Raw genomic sequence first — 19,082 nt, forward strand, 5'->3', positions numbered from 1 at the left:
CTTAACAGACAGCCCCTGCATTTGTATTGTTGGTTTAGTAAACCCCGTTTTGAAGAACAGTAGAAGACAACACTATTCAATATGAGTGCATTCCACTCCCAGTGACTCTGAATTAATGGATTTCCAAGACATGAGATCTTCATGCATGAAATACATTACACTCAGCTTCCTGAAAAATCTGACCAACAGAAGCACCATCTTTGGCTCCAATTTTCTTTGCCCTTGACACTGAAAGTGTTGAAGGAAACTGTTTCCATGCCTCGAGGGTGCCCGCTTCCTGATGAGAAGGATGCAGCGCCAGTGTTTTCCATTCCCTAGAACCTAGGAGAAATCAATCCAAGGGGAGAAAGGAAGGGAACCATGCGAGGGAGGGAGGGAGCAGTTTAGGGGGAAAGGACTAGAGGATAATGGTTTCATTTCGGAAATTTTACTAATAGCCGGATGATCATACCATAACAGACAGTAACTACTGAGTTTCACTGTGCCTTGGTCTTCGGCTTCTTGGTGCCATATTTGTGTTAGCTGAGCAGCTCTGCATGGCAGAACATGGTCATCGTACAAGTGGAGAAAAGGGGAACAGAAAGGCCCGTAATTTGGGGGACGTGGACTGTCCATCAGGTCTTTACCTGGTGGCCCCCAGAGGGGCATCAGGAAACCTGCCCCTACTTTCTATGTTTGTGTGTGAGTCCTGGGAAGGAGCCATCTTTTAGTGAGATGCCCAAAGTGGCCCTGACACCCCCTCTCCCAAAACTCTAAGGTTACGTTTTGTGTATTTCAATCTCAACTTAGATGTCAGTGTTTAGTGAGCAAAAGAGTCACACAGTAAACTATCAGTCTGGTGATGATATTTGAAGCTTTCCCACACTCCAGTTTCATTTCCTCCACATTTTCTTTTTTAAAGTAAATGCAAAGGCAAAGACACTTAGACAAAGTAATCCCACCAAAGCTCCCTGGATGGCCCATTGAACATGCCCACAAGACTGAGACTGAGCAACACACTCAGGGTGTGCAGAGGCAGCCACCAGTGGGCCAGGCCCAGGAGCACCCTCCCAGGTCCCTCGGCCTTTGGGAAGCACCAGGAGTCCTGCTTTGTTCTCCTGTCTCCACGTCTGTCTTTAGTTGTCCTTCTGTCTCTCTGCTTCCTTCTGTCCAGTGCTGTGGGGTGGGGTCCCCAATCCCAGCCCTCGCTCTCTTCCTTTCCCCAAGCTTTTCCCCCAAGCTCTCCTCCAGTCTCATCCTCGGGCCCGAGGTGCTAGCCACACCGCCCTCAGTCCTCAGAGGTCACTTCTGACCTTCCTCCCAGGAGCTGGCTAAGCACGCTGGACCCCACCCTGGTCAGTTCTCACGGACATTCCATTTCCCCCTCCAGTTAACGCAGCTGAAACCTGACTCAGCCTCTGCTCCACTGAGCTCTCTCCATTTACTGTTTCTCGTTCACCAAGTTCCCATCAATATCAAGATCGGGCTTGGAATCAAGAGAGCACTCAGTGTGACCTCATTTCCCCACAGCTAAGAACCTCAAACCCCCTCCAAACTCATCTCCGGGGTTTGCGTGTGCTTGGTTCTCCTTGGTTCTCATCACTACTCCCTGAGCATCCTTGGCCTGAGTTCCATGTGTTCCCTAAAAGTTCCTTGAGACCTGGGAAGTGCTCTTTTCCACCAGTGGAACAGACTTTCCATGAAAAGGTGGACGAGCTCCACGACCCCCTATTTGACAGACGAGGAAACCGGGCTCAGAAATATTCAGTGCCTTGCCCAACAGCACGCAGTGGATCTGTGAAGGAGCACTCTGGAGACAAAGACTCTTTACTCTTGATCAAGGCTACTGCGCCCCATGCCGGGCTCCCACTTCCCAACTTGAGCTGTGCAAGAGCTGCCTGTACTTCTTCACAGCTTCCTTCATGGCCTGTGCACTGTGCTGCACAGCAAACACTCAGCAAAAATATAAAGTGGAAAGAGAGCCATTAGGCATGGGGAAGGAGAAGAGGACAACAGGGGCTGGACAGCTCAGCTCAGGCGCCCACGAGGGCCCTCTACTGGCCAGGACCCAACAGCCACCACCCAGCCAGCCCTCATCTGAGCCGAGCGTAGAGAGGTGGCCCAGGGATCACACCTGGAGCCGCAGGGACAGCCCAGCCCGGCCTCCAAGTCGTCGCCTGCCTGGACCCAGTGCGGTGGCGGGACTTTCCCACCCTTAGGCTTGCTGTGTGGCTGGTGACTCAGAGCTGTTCCTACTGCCCAAGGTATCATTTGTAAAGTGCTTTCTTGGAAGAGAAAATGTTTGGGACAGCTGGACACAGCTCCCGGGCCGGAGCCACAAGGAGGCCTGTTGTGTGCAGGAGAACACAAGCTTCTTATTTTCCTCTCCCGCTCTTCCCCTTGGCTGTTTATTTAAAGATCCCACCATCACCAGGGGATGGGGTGGCGGGGCCTTCGGGCAGAGCCCCCGAACCACCAGGGAGCAGGGCGGCCGGCACTTACTGCAGGCACCGCAGCCGCCATGGGCCAGGCACAGGGCCAGGACCGGGGAGCCGGGCCAGGGTGGCGGGAGGCTTCGGGAGAGAGCTGCTATTGTGTCTTGGGCGATCCTGTAGTTCCCGTGTTTGCTGTTATGATTTCTCTCCTCTGTTGCCATTTCTCTTGGTAAATCTGTTCCTGTCTTCTACAGAGAGACCTTTATAATTCTATATAGACGATCGAAATACACGTAAACATTTAAATTAATTTTTAAATGTATCACACTGCCAGGAATCTCCCTCCAAATTCCCCCCCTTGTGTCAAATGCACTTACTCCATTGTTCTGGCCACTTTGTTTTGTTTTTATTTTTAATTTTAAGTAGAAAAAAATAACAAAATTTCAAAACATGACGATTAGAGGGTACCTGGTTATACATGGCAGATTGCTATCTTTAAGTTAATTACTGAGTCCAAGCTATCTGCATTTAATTGTCCAAACAATATTAGCACAAACCTTTCTTTGCAATGAGCTAAGAGAAATTAGCAATATAAGTACCTTAACTATCTTGGACAGTTACACATCTATGTACACATACATATTTCTGGAAGTCTTCTTTGACGGGTGCCTCGATGTCCCAGGTTAATTCAGAATGTTTTCCTCTCCTCCGCTTTGGGTTGGAGTCAGAAGTCGCAGGGCCCCAGCTCTGGTGAATGAGCTGGGTGAGACCTGCTCCTGGTTTTGTGAGCTTGGCTTTCTGGATCGGCAACAGCATTCACTATATTTTTCATAAAACCCCTCAAAAAATTTTAAAAAATAAAAAGAGGGCTTCCAGAGCTGCTCTGGAAAGCGGCAGGAATGACAGTTCACAGCAAAGGGGGAGGGTTTGAGGCAATTAAAGGCGATGTGCCTTCTGCTGAAGTAAATGTTGTATTTCAGCATTAACTATATTTTTCGATCCTCCTTGTGTGTGTGTCTACATCCAGTCACCAGGCTGTTGGGGTCACTCCTCCAGCACCTTTCACAGGAAGTTGTGGCCCTGGGCAGCTCGCGGAGGAGGTGACTGAGGGGGCCCCCCCGGCGAGTACCCCCCAGTGCATTCACCACTTCTGACATCCGATGGTCAAGAGAGGACAAGAAATAGTGTGGCCCAGGGTCTCTCCCTTGCTCATTCCTGGGGCCTGGAGCCCTGGCATCTCAGGACAGAGGACAGGTCAACAGAGGCCAACACCGGCGAGGCTTGGTTTTAATATTCTCTCTGTCTCTGTCTCTCTGTCTCTCTGTCTCTCTGTCTCTCTCTCTCTCTCTCTTTCTCTCTCTCTGTATCTATCTCCCTCTCTCTCTCTCTCCAGTTCCAAGAGAAGCTCCAAAGGCAAGCAGGATTAGGGCTTTTTACAATGGGGAAAAACATCTTACTAATCACTGTAGCATACTTTCCGGACTAGGAGAGAAAAAGAAACTTACGTTTGGATCTCCAAATCTGATAGAGTTTCACAGTGGAGGGCAGAACCTTCAGCTCTCGCCAAGGCTGCCTCCACCGTTCCTGGCAAGTTTTAAGCAAAATTCTAATTTTCAAGTTTTTACCTGCCAGTGACTGGTTAGATCTTGGGTATTTATACAAAGAAAGAAAAACCTATTTAAGATCATTATTTGACACTTGTAAATTTAGTTCCTTTTTTCCCCCCTGTCAAGACTAATGATGCAGGAAGCTATGCGGGACCCAGGAAGAGAAAAGGCAGCTAGCACCTCCCATGAGCCACAGGTAGGTGGGCTGAGAATCAAGAGCCACCCCTACCCCACCCCCACCCTGTAAGCAAGCGGTTGTTCTGAGGACAGGCTGAGCTGATAGCAACTGAGCTACCAAAAACAACTGAATGCTTGCATTGTCTGGAGGACTTTGCAGGCCTGAGGGCCTACAGGGAGGATGACAGTGTGCCATACAGCAAATATGGGGATTTCCTTCTGCCTCATTCTTGAAGTCCAATATTATTCTGTTTTGTTTTGCTCCAATTAATTGTTTTGCTTTATTCAATGTTCTATTTGGTTGGTTTTATTCTGTTTTGTTCTGGCTTGATTCTGCTATGTCTGATGGTATAGACAGCTATTGTAAAGATAAGGAGATAAACTATGGTAGCATTGTTGATTTCCTACTGTCCTGCTTCGAAGTTTCGCTGCTTTGTTTTGATTGGCTTATTCTGTTTTGTTTTGTTGGTTTTAATTCTCTTTAAAATTTAAAAACGTTTTAAAACAAAGACCAATGATGCAATGAACATATCCCTACAGGCAGTGTCTCTGGCTTGGCTCCCACCTTTGGGATAAGCACGCAGGAGACCGTGGCTGAATCCAGCAGTAGGAACACGGCCACAGCTTCCAGCGCCCATGCAGCTCACGTGCAGCTCCCGGTCCTCCAGGGCTGGCAGAGTCCAGTCCAGGGTGACAGCCCGCCTCATACCTGATGACAGAATCCCACACCAGGTGCTCTTCTCGCTCCGCGTTGTCTGGTCATAGGCGCTGTCGTTATTTTGGAAAATGTTCAATGACTTCTAGGACAAGAATCCTCTGGTTAGTTTTATTAGAATTGTGTATTTATAAGTGGCAATGATAACTCCACTGATTAGCTTTAAAAAGAAAAGAAAAGATCTTGGGCACCTTGAAGACTCGGTGTTCCCATTCAAAAGTGCCATCTGTATATCCACGGTTTACTCCCCCTGTGGCCCGTGGTGACCGTGACTGGCGGGTGCCCAAGGTAGCTGGGGCTGTGCAGCCGAGCCCCGCACAGTGAATTATGGGGAAATTCATGGGCCACATGCAGGCCTGACTGTGACCCCACCATGACAGCCCCACCCTCTCCCCTTCTTGATTCTCATCCAGACAGAGGCAGAGGGTGCAGGGCCCTTGGCTCCCTGGTCACCATGGAAACCTTTGCTCTTAAGGTGTGTACCACTGATAAGATTTGGCCCAACTGCATCACTGCAAAGATTCTGCCCAGCTGAAAGCCTGCATTTGTGGTTAGAATCACAGGAAATCGTGTTTGCTCCTGAAGCCCCTAGCGTGACGCTTGTCCTGGGAAAACAGTGACCCCTTTCCCCACTTCCTTCAGGGCTAGTGGGGCCTCTCTTGGACCAGGGACCCCTGAATAGCATCCCAGCCCCCCATTCATCTGCAGATCATCCCTCAGTGCACAACTGGTCCCCACTTAAGAGTGGTTCCACTTAAGGCTTTTAGGCTTTATGTTGGTGAAGAAAAGATACACAATCGGTAGGATCCTTACATTGACATTTTGTATTTCTGTTTGTTTGTTTGAGCCAGGGTCTCGCTATGCAGTCCGAGCTGACCTGGAGCTCATTTTGTAGCCCAGGCTGGTCTCAAACTCCCAACGATCCTCCTGCCTCAGCCTCCCAAGTGCTGGGATTACAGGCTTGCACCATCACAGCCAGCTCATACTTTGACTTTTAAATCTTGATCTTTTCCCAGGCTACTAAAATACACGTCCCTCAGATGCTGGGTAGGGTCCGTGAGCAGGACGGAAACTGACTGAGTGAGTATCTGCAGTGTGTGATGGAGGGGAGGCTAGGAGTCTGTATCTGACTTTTTTTTGGCAGTACAGGGAATTGAGCCCGGGGCCTTTGCTGTGAGCTATATCCCAGTCCTTTTCCTTCTTTTCTTTCTTCCTAAATTGCTAAATTATCCAGACGAGGCTGAAACTCGTGATCCTCCTGTGTCAGACTCCCAGCGTGCTGGGCTGACAGGCGTGTACCTGTTCTTCCGGTGTCAAAGTTTACAGTATTTACAAAAAGCAATGGGCTTTTCAGGAGGTGACCCAACACAAGTCAGACGCGTCCACTGGTACTTAGCTTATTTAGGGTAGAAGCATTATTCAACTGCCACACAATTCAGATTTGATTTTAAATCTATTTTTTTTAATTTTTTTAAAAAAATTTTTTAAACCATATAGGCACAGTAAAGTTAATGAGATCTTTACCTTGACCTGGTTAACAAACTCTGTGTCTCTGACTCAAGGCCCATTCTGTTGTATCCACTTCACAGCCGTCTTCATTTCCAGGACTCCTGTAACAAACAGCTACAGGCAGGTTGGCTTTGGCAGTAGAAATTTATTTTCAAATGGATCTGGAGCTGCAAAGGCTGAGATCAAGGGGTCAGGCAGGCTGGTCTCTTGGGAGGCCTCTCTCGGGCACGGGGAGGGCCTCCTTCTCCCTGTGTCTGCACACCTGTCACTGTGTCCAGATCCCCTCGCCTCAGCAGGACACCGGCCACTCTGCCTGGATTTTAACATCATTACCACTTTAGCCAGGCTGAGTGGCACATGCTTGTAATCCCAGCACTCCGGGGCTGAAGCAGAAGAACCGCCAGGAGTCTGAGGTCAGCCTAAAGTGCAAGGCAAGACCCTGTTTCCAAACATTTCCTTCCCTCAAGGCTCTCTCTCCAAACACACTCACGTCTGCAGTTACTGGGGGATTAGGACCTCAGTGTGAATCTGGATACAGAACAGCCCACTCTGTAACTCCTGCTATCTTACTGACCACCTGCACCCTGCCACCCTCAGGGAGCAAGAAGAGCAAGGAGCAGGGCTGTGTTCCTGTCCCCTGCTCTGCGGTGCTTCAAGGGACCTGATCCTGCCTGGCTGTTACCCACTCATTGTGCAAGAAATAACAAAAGACTGGAGCACACACACACACACACACACACACACACACACTCACGGAGGAGGTCGATGCAAGGCCCGGTATGTGGGATTCGCAGACGACTCACAGTAGAAAGGCAGCCTGTAGCTTGGGAATCAGGAAAGGTCAGGGTTTCGGTTTAAGCCACTTAGGGAGATCTCTAGGTTGATATCTATCAACCTTCTTCCCGTACCCCCAGAATGCATGAACTGTATCAGTAATGAGCATGCATGTCGATGAAAGAACCATAAGCCTTTAATTGTCACCCCAAAACCAAAGAAAAGCATGGGAAGACGGCGCACACAGAGAGGTAGACACCACTCTGAATTGTGAACAGGTTTCTCAGTTGCAAAGGGCAGTGGCTCATGTTACTTACCATTTAAAAATAACTAGGACTGAAGAAATGAAATGAGACATGTGATTAGCGCGTCAACTTCAGCCAGAGTCCCTTTGATAGTTGGAAGAAAATAAAAGCCAGCCAAGAAATAAACATTTCAAATTCAGGTGCTGTGCAATCTGTGCTCCAAATGTTTTCCCTGAGCTTGCGAAGAGGTGGCCCGCCTGGCTCGCAGCAGACAGATTGCTGGCTTTACCCGTGGGGTCCTTACCTTCAAAATAAGAGCACTGAGGGGCGGGTGCAGCCTCGCCCAAGCCCACTAGAAAGAAAGGGCAGAGATGGACAGACATGGGGGTGGCACCGAGGTCCCTGGGGCCTGCAAAGAGACATTTGAGGCTGAGGACTTAGCTCAGTGGTGCAGCACCTGCCTGCCAAGCTTGAGGTCCTGAGTTTGAGTCCGCACACACCCTTCTGCTACAGAGATGGCTGTTTCCATCTCTATTGGGAATCCAAGGAAGGGAAAGAGTCTTCTGTGCTGAAATTAAAAGATGCCCATAACTGTAAGAAAGAAATGCAGAGACAAGACCATTCTTTTGTTATGTCTTTTTGAGACAGGGTCTTGCTATGCAGTCCAGGCTGACCTTTAGCTCAATTTGTAGCCCAGGCTGGTCTTGAACTCACAACAATCCGGGGCTCAGCCTCCTGCAAGCTGGGATTGCAGGCCTGCACCACCATGCCCAGCCCAAAGACCATTCCACACAGAGGAAGAGAGAAGCGCCCGAGGATCAGCATCCACCCTCCAGCCAGGCCACCCGGGTCAAGGGCCCGTCCTGCTCCTTGCCGGCTGCGTGGACAGAGGCACTTGAGCTCCCTGTACGTCTGTTTTCCTATCCATAGGGTGAAAGCAGGGCAAACAGCACCTACCTTACCCTCAGTCGTGGTGAGGACTAAGCCTATGTAAAACCAGAATGGAGTCTGCGGAATTATACTGCGTTACGGAAGTGTAACCGCTCCAATCATGGTGCCGTTATTTGGTAAAACAACCCAAAAAATAGAAAGGATTTGTAATGATAATGTGGGCCAGGGCTAGGGAGGATGAATGAGGCAGATCAACAGAACTCATTTCAGTGCCAAATTGAAGGCAAGAGATGCCAAAAAATTCAGTAATCGTGATAGATCATGTTTTGATGCAATGATATTAAAATCAAAGTAAGGCAAAAGTTATCCATGATGAACAAAACATCACAGATTTAAATAAAGACAAGACAAAGCCAGGCATAGTGGTGTGTCTCTCATCCCAGTGCTCTGGGAGGCTGATGCAAGAGGGTCTCCAGTCTGAACTCCAGCCTCAGTAACTTAGCAGGATCCTGTCTCAAAATAAAGAATTTATTTATTTATTTATTTATTTTTGTTGGTACAGAGGATTGAACTCACGACCACCTGCTTGCAAGGTAGGTGCTTATGCCACTGAGCTAAATCCCCAGCTCCAAAATAAAGAATTTATTAAAAAAAAAAGTTTGGGTATGTTGCTCAATGGAAAGGCCCTGGGTTCAATCCCCAGTATCACGCACACACAAACACACACACACACACACAATACAATTGAAGACAGAATCAGTATTATTGACTTTTCCCTTCTGCTCTAGGCATCAGTGTATCTTGGCGAGCAGTAAGTCCACTGATATCATCGTAAAAGAGCTGCAAGTTGATGTCCCATGCTTTTCTCTGGAAGGAGAAATACATAGGATTTTTTAACCCTTTTACCATGAGATTATATACAAAAGTCATATAAGAGAAAGCCACTCCACCCACAGGAATCCAGTAGCAAGCAGAGTTGTTGCTTCACTCTTCAAATCTACAAGGAAAAAGGAAGAAGCAATTGAGAATACAAGAAGAAGAATAAAATGCATGGAACCTTCGTGGGCCTCCTCTTCCTCTGTGAGACCAAGGGAGGCTCAGAGACGCAGCTGTGTCTGACCAGGGTCTCTGCAGCTGGGCTGGGGTCCTCAATTTTCCTGTGTCTCAGGGACTCCAGGCCTTTGGCCAGCTGTCCTACCCCAACTCAATAAGCAATCAGCTTCACATTGCTGCAACAAAGTGCCTGAGGAAAGCAACTCAAAGAAAGAAAGGTCTACCTGGGCTCAGTGGTTTACACGGACTCTGGGACTCTTGCTGGGTGCCTGAGACAAAGCTGAATGTCATGACAGAGAATGGGACATGGTGGCCCAAAGGGGAGAAGAAGGAGGAGAGAGGAGGAGGAGGAGGAGGGAGATAGGGAGGGAGGAGAGTAGCATTCCTCTCCTGCTTTTTTTTACATCCAGGGCCCAATTGGATGGCGCCACCTATATCTAGGGCGGGACTCTCCATTCAGTTGGCTGTCACACATGCCAATCACTCCTGAGCAGGCTGAACTGATTTCTCAGGGTTTCTCAATGCAATCAAGATTAACCATCACAATTCCAAAGCCTGGGCCCTGGAAGGTCCTCCAGAGCCTTTCTGTAAACTTCTGGGTGATGCAAAGAACTAATGATGAGCCCTTGTTCTGCCCTTGCCCTGTCTGCTTTCCTTTGAAAATGTCCTTTTCCTCCTCTGTGAAGGGATGATAATATTGAATTCACCTCCTAGAGTGACTTAGAAGATCAAGTAAGAAGGCACAAAATGCATTCAGCGTGGTCCCTTTAAAAACCCAATTTCCTACGCTTCTTCACATGTCAAAGCCTTCAGCTCCTTCTACTCAACCAGAGAAGCAGCCACGCATTAACACTGCACAGCAAGTGATTAAAAAAAGAAATACGGACACCGCCGTGATCTCACCTTGGAGGATGCTATGTGGTTCCATGAGGAGCAGATTCCCCTCGTAATGACATTCCTTCAAACAAATGTTACAGTTCTCTGAAATCTGATAAACAACTACAGACCTGCGAAGGTGACCCAGGAGCCTGCTGGTGACGGAAGGTGGGCTGTGTGCGGTTAATAATTTTCTGAGTTTGATCCCTGTGGCAGATCAATAGAACGTGGATGGAGTTGACCGTAACTTTTTTTTCCATTTGGGGAGAAGGCAATAACATTTCCCTAACATAGGTTAACCTTTAAGAAAGCTTCATAGATCAAAATAAGTCCGGTAAAAATGAAGATAGGACCAAGGATCATGAAACTTTACACCAGTTTTTTTTCCCCTGAAGATCATCAACAGATTGCAACGCACCAAAAGCACAGTTAACCATAAACCTTCTCTTCAGCTTTATTCTTATCCCTTTTTTAGGATTTTTACACATTTTTAATTGTATTTAGAAAGATTTCCATCAAAAAAAATGACAGAGAAAACTTGAAATGATCTCTAGTCCCTGCTGTGTAGGTGGCCTCCGGTGACACTTGAAGAATAAAATACAGAGCAAGTGCTTCCCCATGACCAGGATATCGAATATAGAAATATATTGTAAGTCAAAGAGCTGTTTCCCTCCACCAGACTCCGGCTCCTCGGCCCCTGTTCTGTTTAAACCTCAGAAGTCAGTCTTCAAAAGTTCTTTGGAGACCTTTGCAGACAGCAGTTCAGCTCCAGTGCTAACCTTTATGGCACGGAGAGGAAGGCACTGGTGACAGAATTAGCTGTGTTTTTCGTCTGTGTTGTGTAGGCTGAATTCTATTCCTCCTAAAATTCTCATGTTAGACCCTGGACCCCCAGCATCTCCAACGGTGCCCATACATGGAAAAAGACCTCTGAAGAGACTGCTGTGGCCAGCTAGAGTTGATGAAAGTTTCAAAGCTTGCTGTTCCTAGTACCGCTGGGATGCGGGGAGACGTCACTCCTATGGACTCCTGTAGAAAGTGTGTGATCCAGCATGACGGGTCTTTATTAGCAGAAGAGGTCGGGTCACACAGAGACTTCTGTGGTGCTTGTGTGGCAGGATGATGCAAAGAGGTGGAACAGCACAGGCCTATAATCCCGACACCTGCAAGCCTGCAGCAGAAGGATCGCAAGTTTGAGCCCAGCGTGAGCAACTTAGCAATTTAAAGACACTCAGTCTTAAAGTTTTTTAAAAAGTGCTTTAATTTAAAGAAAGGGTTGGGGATACAGCTCCATGCAAAGGTCCAGGATGTAGCCTGGCCCTGCTTGCACCTTGATCTTGCACTTCTAACTCTTAGTACCATGAGATAATAAATTTCTGTTACTTAAGCTCCTCTATCCATGGTATTTCGTTACACAGCCCTAGCTAACTAATACAACCTATGAGTATACATTTGTAGCATAACACAAATGTGCTTAAGAACCCACCTCATATTGTACCACAAGTTATCATGTGGTTTTACCCCTGACTTATCTACTGACATTTACACTGACTCCAAATTCTTGATGAATTCAAACGGTGTTGTGGTAAACCTCTATTTTTTGATATCCTGCATAATTATATGAGCATCTCTAGAGAGTGAAATCCCTGAAATAAAATTCTGGCTCAAAGTACAAATATACCCATGATGAACTTTTATAGTATCAAATTACACTTGAAGTTTCTGCGTTTACTGGGCATGGTAACATATACATATAATATCAGCATGTAGGAGGCTGAGGCCGGAGGATTGCTATGAGTTTGAAGTCGGTCTAGGATGTGTAGTGAGTTCAAGTCTACCTTGGGATACATGTGAGACCCTGACTCAAAAAAAAACAAAACCACAGTGCTGGGACTGAGGAGCATCAACCACGAAGCCAACTAGCAGCTCTCTTTCAGTCGCACAAGCTGTATGGGTACCAGGAAGGGAAAAGTTAGCACTCTGCATCTAACCCAACCCCCATAAGCAACCAGCTGGTTCAGAGCACAGACTGAGTTGATAGCAACTAAAATACAAAAAGCAAGTAAATGCTTATATTGCTTGCTTGATTTTGCAGGCCTGGGGCCAGCAGTCTGAGCATGTATTGGGAGATTGACAGTATGTAGTATATCAAATGTGGGGGAATTTCCTTCTGTCTTGTCTTTGAAATCCAAACAGAGAGACAGAGACAGAAAGACAGAGAGACACACAGAGAGACAGAAACAGAGAAAGACAGAAACAGAGACAGAGTTCTATGTCTCTCTGATGAGAATGATGTCTCTTATTATTTTATTTATTTATTTATTTAGAAAGAAGGCCTCCTATTCCTGTCGGGTTAGACTTGGTCTCACCTTGTGAGCTCCCACATACTGTGACGGAGTCTGGGCTAGGTAGGCTGATGGGAGGACCCCGGGTGGGAGACAGGGGTGGGGGTGCCGGTTCCCCAATGGTTTCCCCCTGCCAGCAGGCATGGATGGAGCAAGGCTGAGCCGCTGCAGACAGAAATACAAATCAGGGTGCACGTGGGTGACATTTTGAGGCTTAAATAATCTAGAGCTAAGAAAGTATGTGTAATTCTAGTCCTGCACACAAGCACAATGACAGAATTCCACACTCTCCTCCAAAGACTTAACACAAGCACAGGGCATCTTTCCCTGACTTGAGACTGTTTTTACACATCGCCCTCTATTAAAGAAAAATCCAGCGGGTGTCGGTTACTTCCTAGCTTTGTTCATTCCCACATCAAAACCTTGGTCCTGAAACATGCTTTTTCCAAATTTTAAATCCAAAATTGTAACTTAATGCAAAGCAATTATAAGTAACAGATGCTGACAGGTTTGCACTTTTTGCTTCCACCAGAAATATACACACACATCGGCTCCAAATTTTTGAATATGATATCCAAACAAAGTGAGGCGCTAAGAAAGGGGAGACGGCTCATTTTAAATCCACACCTATGAGCTTTAGAACTTGAATCTATGGGGAAACTGGGAAGCCAGACACAAAAGATCGTCTGCCGAGCTATTTGACAGATGACCCCATTCGATCGGCACACTGGTCACAGCAGAGCAGGGTGGTAACTCATGACCCTAAGAATGACAGCACTGCGGGTTCAAAACCCACATCTACCACATATCTAGTTAGGTGACCCTGGCTAACATAACTTAACCCACTAGGTCTCACTTCTCCAGCTGTAAAGGAAGGGTGACATTATCTGCCTTGCTGAGTTGTAAGACTTATGTCAGCTAAGGACTGGAAACTGCTCAGACAGGCTCAGCACGTACTACGAACTCTGCCAGTGACTGAACACCTTCGCTCAGTGACTGCCCCACGCGCATCCTTAGCCTGTCCCTGCCTTTCTCCTATATGGCATCTCATGCTCCTCACACAGCTTGGGCTTCTCCCACGGTGGTCCCAGAGGTGTCTCACTCCCTCCATGAAAGTATCAATGTCACTTCCACTATGTTGTGTTAGTCAAAGAACTAATGTGGCCCGGGGAGTCAGCAGACCCCATCCTCAGAGGAGAGGCTGCTCATTCATGGTTTAGAAGCATGCAGCCGAATTATCCACTGTAGCAACTCTGTAAAACACAGCCTGCCACAGTGTGATGGTGTTGTCATTGTTGACGATGCTCTTCTTGTTAAGAATCTTTGCTTAGCCAAAATGATGTGCACAACCCCTCAGACCCACACTCGCCCTGCCATGCTGGCTGGATGGTAGGACTGAGAAGTACCTCAATGTGAAGACCTCCCTGTGGGCCTCAGCCTCCCAAGCACAGCTCGTCTAGCCGGTGAGACTCCCTCATGTCAACTCATCAAAGCTGCATCCTAGTCAGCTTGGTACTGGGCCAACATACCTGCGAGAAGCAAGTAATATGCAGGAAAAGTTTATTGTGTCTCACAGTTTCAGAGCCTCGGTCCCTGGTTTCTTGGCCCTGCTGCTCTGATCCTGTGGCAGCACAGTGCATCGTGGTGGGAGCCCGTGGTAGAGGAAGCTGCTCACAGTCGCCAGAATACAAAAAGAGAGGCGAGAAGGGTTGGTGGCCCCTACTTCCTGCAAGGACACTGCCCAGTGACCTAATCTCCTTCCACGAAGTCCCATCTCCCCATGGCACCCCAGGCTGCCAACCCAGTCTTTAACCCAGGGGCCTTGGTGACATGAGCCAGATCCAAACTGTAACGGTTCCCTTTCCTCCAAGCATACCAAGAAACAAGAAACAGTAGCACAGGCCACCTCGGGCGGCCTCCCCCTGAGCACCTCTCCCCTGGTAGGACGCTCCCCACACCATGACCCCTCAGGGAGGGAAGTGACCGCACAGAGGGATGACCAAGAACAGCTTCACTGTCAACTCGGTGGCCACTGAGTCCACAGGGCAGAGCAACCATGCAAAGGGATTAGAAGGGTGGACCCATACAGGCAGCCAAAGTCCACACCCCAAAATACCCCCGAGAGAGGACAGTGACCAGAATGTGACTCCCTTGTCACCAGGAAACCAGAGCTGGCAGCAAGCAGCTAACCTCAAAGAATAAATGGGGAGAGGATAAGGTTGTGTGTGATGTTAGAGGGCTGCAGTGGCCATAACACTGCGTCTAGGGTGCCACCAAACAACAGCATTTCTCACACATGTGGTTCCTTTTCAGAAACTCGTAGTGCACAGGGGCAGCTTCACAACCCGTCCTTTGCCACTGTGAATTATCCTGCGCAGGGTTCCGCTCAGCTCTTGGCTGATGGAATGGGACCTGCTTTCCCCCTTCCGAGCTATGGCTGTCGGATTAGGATTAAACCCTGGCAGGGTATTTGCTCTGACTTCCAGCAGCTCAGAAAATGAACTGATTGCAAGTGGAAATTTTTAGAAGCTACGTGCCTTCAAAATTTCTTGTCATACAAACAAAAATTAATTGTATAAGCTCTTCCTCTGTTCCAGTCACCAAGACCCTGAGTGACTGTCACTCAGCACACCCCAGAAGCTCGGGTTCAAGTCTTCCTGCAGCCAGGACAACTCCAATAAGAAATCAGATGTGAAATGTGCCCAGAGGAGCAGCTTGCCCCAGGGGGAACAAAACCAAATTCCTCCAAGCTTCGTGGATTTGCAGACCTACCAACTCACTTCATTCTACCCAGCAGCACCTCCGGGGTGTGAAATGTAAATACTTCACTCTATAAGGAGTATTTTATAATCAGAAAAGCCAGTACACCTTTTCCAAACTACTGTAATCCCCACACCCTCATATCATCCCAATAAGGGGCAAAGACAGCTCCAGTGTCCACAACTGCTTCTGATGTCCCTCACAGATGACCTCGGAGAGAACCCAGCACGAAGGTGGGTTTGTGGAACAGCAGAGCAGGTTTGAGAGCACTCAAGAGACAGAGACAGAGAGAGAGAGAGAGAGAGAGAGAGAGAGAGAGAAAGAAAGAAAGAAAGAAAGAAAGAAAGGTAGGGTGTGCTGGTGCACGTCTATAATCTCAGCACTCGGGAGGCTGAGGCATGAGGATTGTTGGGAGTTCAAGATCAGCCTGGGCTATAAAGTGAGTTCAAGGCCAGCCTGAACTGCATAGTGACACCATGTCTCAAAAAGACAAAAAGTTTAAAAAATGCAGAGATTGCAGCTGCTGTTTGCCACCCAACACCAAGCCTGACTCATAAAAACACGATGCTGGGTCCTCATCTACCTCATTCACCAGATCTGGCACCACGTAGCTTACGGATTTTCCTGAAGTCAAAATGATTGCAAAAGATAAGTATTTTAAATGAATTCCGGACACTGAAGCAGCCACAACAACACAACTAAAAACACTCACAAAAGAGGATTCCAGGACGGCTTCAGAAAGGGGCAAGCAGGGTGGGACGAGTGGGTGCAAAGCGAGGAGGGGCGGGTTTTGAGGGGGATTAACAGCAATGTGTTTTGTTTGGAAGTCTGGGTATTCACTATACCATAGAAGCCCCAGCTCAAATTGGTCACCTGCTGAGTGCTTCTCACCCTCTGTTTTCTCACTGGGCCTCAAAACAGCCCATGCCAGATGGGCACCGGGTCCTGATATCAATGACATCACAAATATTCATTCATTGCCCGCTGTGTACCAGGGCCACCCAGCATGGCCCCTGCTTATCAGTCACAAACCCCTCCAAGAACCCCATATTACCATCACCATTTGTCGAGGAAATGGAGGCACAGAGGAGCGACACAACGTGCCCAGACTCCCAGATAGTAATCCATGGGGTCAGAATCAATTGTCATTCTGCCCACTTCACGGATGAGGAAACCAAAGTATGGGAAGAAGCCACGTGACCTCGCTCGTAAAACCAGTGAGAGACCAACCGAGGCTGGATGCCAAGTTTGCTGGCTCCAGGGCCCAAGCTCTGTGTCACTGACGGAGACAGAGCAGCCCAGCGGCCTTTCATCCTGAGAGCGCCCCACTGTGCTGGCTCCAGGCACCATGGCTGCTCGTGGCCTCAGGTCTGCCCACCCTGTGGTGCCATCTATGGTGCTAGGCAGAGTGACCGTCAGTGTGGGCAAAATTACAAAATCTGCCTGCATTCTGTGATTTTAAGAGCATTCAAACCAGGCCCCTCCTGGACTTAGGGAACCTCTCCTTTGATGGCACCTGGGTGCCCTGCAGAAGTAAAGCTCTCCCAATTGCACTGGGGTTCCATATCACAGATGCCTTTACCAGACTCCTCTGCAGAGAGTAAGAAAAAACAAAGCCTCTCAGAGGAGAAACAGAAAGCAGCCTCAGACCTGCCAGAACATCCAGCGTGAGCCAGAGCTGTGTCCTCCTCTGGGACTCATAGCCATCTAAACAGATGTGATGAGCTTGTCAGGCTGGGCTTCCAGCGGGACATTTGCATAAGAGGTGAGCAGCCTCCTGGGAAAGCTCTCACCCTAAGGGAAAAGAGGTCAGCAGACAAGCCTGGCCCAGGGGCAGAGCCTAAAGCACAGGAAAGCAGATGGAGCTCTGGGTACAGCACTGTGTTCTGTCACTCACATTGGCTTCTGCTTTCCATCTGGGAGTTGGGTTGTGAGGGGGAAGAGGAGGTGGTCTGAGAAGGGAATAGGTGGTCTAGAGGGGCAGGAGGTGAACTGTTCTTGCAGGAATTTACACATAGCTGGCCCTGCAGGGTAAGTTATCTGCCATGGTCTCCTGTGGTACAAGGAACCAGGATGTAAGTCAGGAGATAAGAAAGATCTATCTGAGGGGAAGTGGGCAAGTGAGGATGGCTGTGCCCTCAGGCTCAGTTGATTTATTTAAATATAATCAGAAACCACGTGTCATGGGCCGACTAAAGTCGAAAGGTGCCCCACCACCGACCAATAGGCTTGCAGCCTGGATGGAATAAAAAGGGAAAGAAAAAGGGAATCCGGTATTTGCACCTTTATTTTTGTGGTACAGGGGAGCAAACTCACACCTCACACTTGCCACTGGGTGCTTAGGCCACTGAGCCTAATTCTGGGCCCTGCTTTGCATCTTTGAAGGGGCTCCAGTCTTTGCCATCACCTTTGGACGTCTGTCTTCAGGCTTCCATTAGCAAGGGACAAAAGGCTAGGACACAGGTCTTCCATTTATGAACACAGGTCACCCAATTCCAGAACTTGTTGATAGGAAATCAATGTAAAATATACAGAATTCAGACAGTTCCTGGCCCAAGTTATAGAACTCATATGTCTTCCTATTAAAATAGCTGAATGCACACAAGTATGAATATTTTTAAAGTTCTGTGGAAGAAAAGAGACAGTGGGTGGAGAAAGTCCAGGGCTTATTGTTAAAACCTCTCCACTACATGTAAGTATATTCTCAAGAGGCAGACACTGAGCATCAACAGCCCCTCTCTAACTCCTTGCTGACACCAGATCATGACACCTCTGCCTGACACCATACTTCATGTGTTGGAATAATCATCATATATCTCTCCCTGAAGGACAAATGTCAGCCTCACCTGCAATGTCCACCCTACTGGACTCCAAGGTGATTGGTGATTCACTTTGCCATCTGATCTACGGCAAGCACTTGAGGACAAACTTATACATTTATACCCGTAGACGCCATCTTGATTGGCAGATAGAAAGTCAAGGTGAGCCTTGAAAGCAGGCAGTCGTGAGTTCGATCCCTGGTACCGATAAAAAGGAAAAAGACAAAAAAAAAAAAAAAAAAAAAAAAAGAAAGTCAAGGTGAGATAAGGGAAAATGAGAATCCCTCCTTTGGGACCCATTGTGCATTGCAGTAGTGATCCTTTGTCTCCTGATTGGGGAAACTCAGTGATTGGATCCACCAAGCCCAAAAGGAAGCAGCCTAACTCAAGCATCTCCAGCACCCCAAGGCTCCTGGCTCCCTTCATGTGGAGGTGGTCCACTGTCAAGCACTCCTGTCAGGTGATTTGAGGAGGCTTCCTGTGAGTCAGATCTTCCCTGCCTCCCTCCCCCAGCTGCCCACCTGATTTCTGTCTTCCCACGGAAAATCCCAGGTAGAAGCTGTCAAGCATGAAAACTCAGCTGTAGGAGACTCATCCTCTGGACAATTCAGCCAACAGAAATCATAATAAAGTCTGGGCAAAGGTGAGAAGCAAGGCGGAGAGATAAGCAACCAGGAACGCAGTGAGACTCAGTGGCTGGATTCTGTGATGCGTGCTAAGCAGGCACACATCACCTGGCAGCTTTCGACCTGCCCATCTGAGGTGACGTCCCCAAGCCAGCTGTCTGCACTGTCCCTTTGCTGGCAAACCTGATCCAGGCAGAGGCTCTAAAGGGCCTTGCTGTCTCATGACTCCTGAGTTTACTCTGCACCCTGACCTCCCTCCCAGCTATGGGGC

General features: G+C 48.2%; 1 long non-coding RNA gene across 1 annotated transcript; it reads right to left on the minus strand.

Moving 5' to 3' along the window:
• Positions 1-2,795: 2,795 nt before the first annotated feature.
• LOC134477937 (uncharacterized) lies at positions 2,796-18,611 on the minus strand. Its single transcript, XR_010050256.1, has 3 exons — positions 18,213-18,611; positions 6,438-11,432; positions 2,796-4,998 (listed from the first exon to the last, which is right to left on the minus strand). It is a non-coding gene; the product is annotated as an uncharacterized LOC134477937 (long non-coding RNA).
• Positions 18,612-19,082: the final 471 nt, after the last annotated feature.

This window comes from Cavia porcellus, unplaced genomic scaffold, assembly GCF_034190915.1.
Source record: "Cavia porcellus strain 051 isolate PalLab524CR breed Dunkin Hartley unplaced genomic scaffold, mCavPor4.1 scaffold_10, whole genome shotgun sequence".
In the NCBI taxonomy this organism is placed as follows: Eukaryota; Metazoa; Chordata; class Mammalia; order Rodentia; family Caviidae; genus Cavia; species Cavia porcellus.